The 7,172-nt window shown below is 28.3% G+C and overlaps 1 long non-coding RNA gene across 1 annotated transcript; it reads left to right on the top strand.

The window, feature by feature from the left end:
* Nucleotides 1–3,961: 3,961 nt before the first annotated feature.
* LOC126681398 (uncharacterized) lies at nucleotides 3,962–6,679 on the top strand. The gene is made up of 4 exons (XR_007641377.2): nucleotides 3,962–4,335; nucleotides 4,418–4,495; nucleotides 5,972–6,047; nucleotides 6,448–6,679. It is a non-coding gene; the product is annotated as an uncharacterized LOC126681398 (long non-coding RNA).
* The last annotated feature ends 493 nt before the right edge of the window (nucleotides 6,680–7,172 follow it).

Genomic DNA, 7,172 nt, shown 5'->3' on the forward strand with positions numbered 1-7,172 from the left:
TTTTTTATGTATATTAAAAAATTAGGGTTGATTTATTAATATTTTAATTTTTGGGGTTAATTAGTTAATTCATATTTTAAAATTTGGAGATTAATTTGTTATATATTAAAAATTAGAGGGTTAATTTGTTGTTTTAGATTTTAGAATAATAGGGATTAAATTGTACTTTTTTAATTATAAGTTTTAATTTGTAATGTTTAAAAAAAATTAGGACCATTTTCAACTTTTTTCTATCAAAAACCACCCTGAGTAACAAAACCACTATGAAAAACCGTAGAGTGTAGTACACTCTCTTAGGTGAGAGTGGGGAGGGGGGTTTTTGACCCGTTTTACACAAGTTCAGGGTATAAGTGATCTCTTTTTTCAGCTTTGGATTTTTTTGATACTTTGACACAAGTTCGGGGGTGAAAGTGATCCTTTATTCATATTTTATCATATGAAAGCTAACATCTATTGATAAGAACAAAAATTTGGTGGTTTCAAATAAAAAAAAGTGTACAGAATTTGGTCAGTTAGGTCTCTAGTGTAGGGGCAAACGTTCTGGCCTGTACAAAAATTAATGAAAAGAAAAGTATTAATATCATTTGGAGTAATTCTTATATAGATAATGTTAGTGGACATATGACTCTTTAAAATTATCACACTAAACTAATAGACTTTTTATTATTCGAATTTAAAGTAAATAGAGAAAATACCTCTTTACGTATACGGAATGTCTATTTTATTTTTAAGAGAATTATATTTCAAATTTAAAATAAATTAGTTGTTTTATTTTTAAAATATAATATGTTTAGAAAATGATAAGTTATCATTTTTTATCCTATGTGGAATTTAGGTGGAGCATAATCTTTTTGAAATTTGCCACTTAGGATTCTGATCACCGGAAATCATTAACAAACCTCCCGTTGTAAATAAAAATAAAGTTCAGTAACTTTTTTGAAATAAATGAAAGTTCAGTAACTTTTTTGAAATAAAATAAAAGTTCAGTAACCTGTAAAGTGTTTAACCCGGTAATCTTTTAACCCGCTTTGTCCAGCTATTGAGGCTATATAAGAAGACAGCAAATTATACGGATAAAAACAATATCACTTGAAGTACAAAAAAGAAAGTTATAACTAGTCAAATTGTTACAGCAGCAAATGCAGGAGCTTACATTCCTCTTTGATATTTCATCAAACATTCGGCGTGCATTTTTCAAGCTCAGTACCTAATAACAAGAGAGATTTAGAAATTTATCTAAAATATAAAAAATAATATGAGTTTATACATCAATGCGGAAACATCTGTATAAATACATCACACTTTTAACTATTTTGGTATTTTACTCTCCGTGTTTAATTTTTTGAAATTTTACTCTGTCTATATATTACTCTCTCTCCCGTTACATACACAACTGTGCATAGTGCGTGAGCACTCTCTCTCTCTCATGTTAGACCACACCACTTTAATACATCTTTTTTGCTTTTTTTAGTTACACGTAAATGTGTTATAAATTTGTAATAGATGGGATATTTCCTTTTAATTTGTCCAGGTATTCAACTTTTTCATTTCCTGTTTTCTATTTATTCATTAAATAAATTATAAATAAATTTTTCAATCAGATATCAAGTTTTTCTATTAATTCTAAAGTATATGCTACTATTTATTTAATATTTTATTATATTGATAGAAAATTTAAAAATTAATATGAACTGAATAAAATAATTAAAATTTGATAAAATATATCTATAACGGACATATATTAATTAATTATATATTATAATGAAAATAAGTTATTACTTTATTACTTATATTATTATATTATATTTTTCATTATCTTATCATAAATTTTTACATAACCTTTCTCATAATTTTTATATAAAATATTTTATGTAATTTATACAGAATTAGATATTTTAATTGATTGTGAATTACCGTTGTTTTCTGTAATTTTTTTCATGCCATATTATCATACTATTATCAATAAGAACCTTATAATACTATTTTCTTCACATTCTCATCTCGTTATCATAATTTTTATGTAATTTCTTTTCATATAGGTATCATATTATCATACTATTATCATAATTTCATTATTTAATTATCATCTAGTTATCACTGGTATCATGAATCTTTTTATAATTATATTTTCACGTACGTAATCATCCAATTATCATAACCTTATCATACTTCATTATCATCTAGTTATCATAATGCAGTGTTATGATAACGACATGATAATATAGTGATACTAACATGATAATATAGTGATACTAACATGATAATCAAACACTGCATAACATTATCATTCTGTTATCATAGTGATACTAACATGATAATCAGAAATTGCATAACATTATCATTATGTTATCATGAAATCCTTCTATAATTGTTTTTACGCATGTTATCATAATCTTATCATACTTCATTATCATATAGTTATAATAACCTTATCATAATATTATCATAATATTATCATAATCTTATTTTATGTACTTTATAATAATCTTATCATAATTTTATTAAGCAAAATTATTTACGTACTTTATCATAATATTATCATAACATTATCATTAACCTGATCATAATGTTATCGTAGCCTTATTATATAAAATAATTTACGTACTTTATCATAGCCTTATCATATTATTATCATAATTTTAATTATATAATTTCTGCATAATCAAATAACATTATCACATGCTTATCATAATATTATCATAGCCTTATCATAATATTATCATAGGTTTATCATAGTTTTTTTTGTAATTTTTGCATAAATTATTTTACATAATTTATGCTAAATTATGTAACATTTTCATATCATTATCATAATATTATCATAGTTTTATCATATTTTTTTATAATTTTTGTATAAATTATTTTACATAATTTATGCTAAATTATATAATATTTTTATAGCAATACCATAATTTTACTACGCAAAATTATTTTACGTATTTTGTCATAAATTTATCATAGCCTTATCATAATTTTTTATTATTTTTATATAATATTATCAACACCCTTATCATCATATTATCAAATGGTTATCATAATCTTATTACGCAAAAATATTTTATGTACAATGAAATATTACAAAAGTTTTTAGTGAATCCCAAAATTAAATACTCTCACAATTATTAGACAAATTGAAATTATATAAAAGCACTAATTTAATATCAGAGGAACAAATTCCTTACATAAGTCAAACTGCAGCATAATAATCTCCTTACTAAATTTACTAAATTGCAATTCAAGATGGCATCAACAGTTAAATGGCCTTGCCGGGCAAAAGCTACCTTCCATGACACTTTTCAATCTTTGTAAAATCTTGGCCAGTTTAAAAGAATGTTTGAGGACTTGTAGTCGAGCAGTGAGACATACTCATCTTCAATCTGAAAAAGTTACACAAACTTAGCTCTAATAATAGATTAGTAAATACAGACATGGATTATATAAGTTACAACTCAGAGCAACCTATATCAATAACATATGTATAATTTGAATCCAGTACTGATTAAGCAAGAAAAAGACAAAATCAGATAAGCCTAAACACTTGATTGCTGCAAAAGAAATAAAACTCTTATCATTAAAATGTTTAGAAGGGAAAGCCTTTCACAAGAAGTGAAAATTGGAATGAGTCAAATGTAGTGCTTGGGCTGAAGTAGAATTTTTCAATCACTAATATTAAAACACAAACCATTTCAAAATTTACCTTAATCCAAATTTAATCATACTAAATGTCTATTATGCATATTAAGTAAAACAATTTTTAAGATAATTGTTTTCTGATAGTAATGTTAAGCCAATATAGCTCTTCTGATTCAAATAACTGCTAAATTAAATCTGAACAATATTATTTGGATATAAAATTAAGGAGGAAGTTTGCTCTTATTGTTCTATCCTTGGCCATAAGAGATTATCATCTTTTGACTTTCTCCCTAAATGGAGCACAACAGATGTAATATCCCGTATTTTTCTTTCTATTATCTTTAAATTTTTTTATTTTTTTTATTTCACGTCGAGATTTAGGTAATTTTTTTATTATTATTAAATATTCTCCATGAATCTTTTTGGCCTATGAGGCATTGTTAAGTTGGCCTATAATTATGTGTAATCTTGGGCCATGCTTTTATTAAAATTATAAGCCCATGCAACTTAGCCCATTTTGATAACATGAGTTATGTTATTCAGCGTGGACATCTTCTTCTTCCTATTTATGCTTATGTTTCATCCTTATTGCAAACCTAAATTTCCTTCTTTTATTTTCTGCAATAACCCTAGCCGTCCCTCATACTCCAAATCTCTCTGAATTCTCACGTCAAATTCATCATCTTCTTATCTGCAAATTCGGTAAGAAATTGTCACACTGTTCTTTTCAGTTTTTATTCAAAATCGACACTTCCGTTAATTGATATGTTCTCATTTGTTTTAGCACCAAATCGAGATCTGTTTGTTTGATGCCGTAGCTAACTCAGTCCTTTTCGATTCTACGTTTGAAATTTGTATTTTGGTACGTTATTCTCTCTGTTATCGATTTATCGTTTTTCTGAGTTACTAGGCTGCTGTTTCTTGGTGATATGTTTGCTGTTGTTTTGTTCATGTTTACTGGTAGTGTTATTATTGTTTAATATTCATAATTGAGCTGTGATTTGTTATGGTTTCTTTACGTGATTTCATTTCCTTGGCTGTGGGAATTTTTGTTGTTTTCTGTCTCGTTGTTTTAGTCCGGTTATGAGCTGAGCTCATTGTCATGGTTCTGGCTGCTGTATCTAATTTGAGTTCAAAATTTGGTTATGTTACTTGGGTTTGGTTTAATGGCGATAATGTAAAAAAAAAATATCAAAGTAATTGGACTTTTGGTTTTAAAAATGTTATTTGATTTGGTTGTGTTGAGATCATGAGGTAAACGAATACTTTGGGCATGGTTTCTCTTTTGGTTACAAGTTAATATTTCTTTTGATTTAATTGGTTGGTTTTTGCTACTGTTCTTGGACGTGGTATATGTTATTCATTTTGAGTTTATGTTAGTGGCTAGCATTATGGAAATTTGATCATATTAATTATGGCTGTTCAAATTCTTTAAGTGGTTATTATCCAATCATGTTAGGCTCTTATTATGAGGGTTAATTTTCAAAAATATTATGTGGTTTTGATTATTTAAATACCGATTCGAATTTGGAATTTCAGTTATCGTTTTGAATTCTAAATTTCTAATCGATAACATTATTCTTTTAAAAATTTGAAAATAATGTTAGTCTCGATTATGATTTAAATTGTTTTAACTATTTTAATCGGAAAACGATAATTTTATTTTTAACATATAAGTATATAATTACTCGGATAATTATTAATTGTTTAAATATTGGTTTGGTGTGCCAAATTGACTAAATTACAAATTAGCTTTTAAACTTATGTTTTAAGATTTTAAAACGATTTCTTAATTTATTTTGAATTATTGTAACTATTGGTTACTTGAGTTATAAAGTTATTAAGTTCCGTTTTAAATTTTGATTATTATTTTATCAGGGTTGTTTCTATAATTATAAACTATGGTTTATAATTGGATATAAATATATTTATTTTATCAAGGTTACTTTTGGGAATTATAAACTCTGGTTTATATTATTGATAAAATATTTTGGATCGGGTTAGACTTGGGTCACCCGACATGTGAGGTAGCTTGGTAGTTATTAGTAACTCGGCTAACCCACTATTTGAGGAATTGATTTAAAGTATCATTTAAATATTATTAAAATAATATTATCGGATTTGATGTTAAGTGTGAACTCAATAAACTTGACTTATTAATTTTGAGTATTGTGTTAATCAAGGTGGTTCGTATTTTGACTCGGGTCATTATGTAATTTATTGTCCTTTCTGCTTTGGCTATGCTTGTGCGAGACTTGGTATTGTGCTAGTCCTATGTGGTGTTTAGTAATCTCTAGAGTTAGGGGTTGATTTTAATATTTGTTTTATCCTGTATTAGACTCGTCAACTACTGGTGCTTCGGAGTCAAATCAGGTTTTGTCGGTTGTCAGGTTTTTCACGTGGATTAGCAAGCAGTGAGTTTGTAGTGCTATTTACCGCTTTATTAAGTACCGCAATTTATTTTAATATTATAAATGCTTTCGAACTGTTTTTACGGATTATGGATCTGGATTGAAACGAGCTGCTCGATAGGCTTGTATCGAGACTGTGTGCACCGGTAAGTACTCTGGGAAACGGCAGACTAAAGTCTTGCTTACGCTGGTATATATATGACGAGGATTTGTTCCCGTCCACTCTGGGTTTATCAGTATGCTATGTCATACTTACGCTGGGATCATTTCAATACTGTTTTCCATAATCATACTATATTAGTATAAATTGTTTTGATTTAAGGGTTTTAAACTTAATAAATGTAAATAGTATTGCGAACTCATCTCAGTATATCTGACCCCGTTGTTTTCCCAAATTTTCCAGGTTTATGATTTGAAAGCTGGTCCACTCCGATTCTTTTGATTCTTCGGAGGTTTTTATGTTATTTAAACTAGTTACTGTTTTCGAACTCTTAGACCGCAGTAGAACTAGTTTATATATTACATTCAATATTACCCTTTGGGATAGTCGAATTTGATCGACTATTTATTATTGGCATGTTTACTCTGGAATATTTTATTATTATATTTAAAGCATGCTGTGGAATATTCAGATATTTAAGTTATTTATATTAGAACTGTATTATGAATTGCTAGACTTAGGTTGGAGTCTCGGTTGCCCCCGAGCAGTTTTCTGCAGGTTTAAATATGTATTTGATTTCCGCGAGGCTTGCTACGGGTTTTGGTACAACCATACCCATACCCTAGCGCCGGTCACGATTCCTGAAATTGGGTCGTGACAACAGAGTAATCAAAAGCTAGGGCACAGGGACAGACGGTGACGTCTCTGCAAGCGAAGCTACATTAAGCTATAATGAGAGGCGGCGGTGGATAGTCGCAAAGGGGATGATGGATCAGGTTGCTCCGGCGAAGGACTGGAGGGGCAAGCAGCGATACGAAGTCGGTCACAGTGACAATTAGATCATTTTAAGGGTTGCGTAAATGGACGAACGGCCACCGTGCTGTTGTATCGCTATTCGTGAGATCTGTGAAAGAAGAGGAGATCCTGGAAAAAAAAATAAAGAAGAGTAAAAATCAAAAATTAAAAGA

The sequence above is a fragment of the Mercurialis annua genome, linkage group LG1-X (assembly GCF_937616625.2).
Source record: "Mercurialis annua linkage group LG1-X, ddMerAnnu1.2, whole genome shotgun sequence".
NCBI classification, from domain to species: Eukaryota; Viridiplantae; Streptophyta; class Magnoliopsida; order Malpighiales; family Euphorbiaceae; genus Mercurialis; species Mercurialis annua.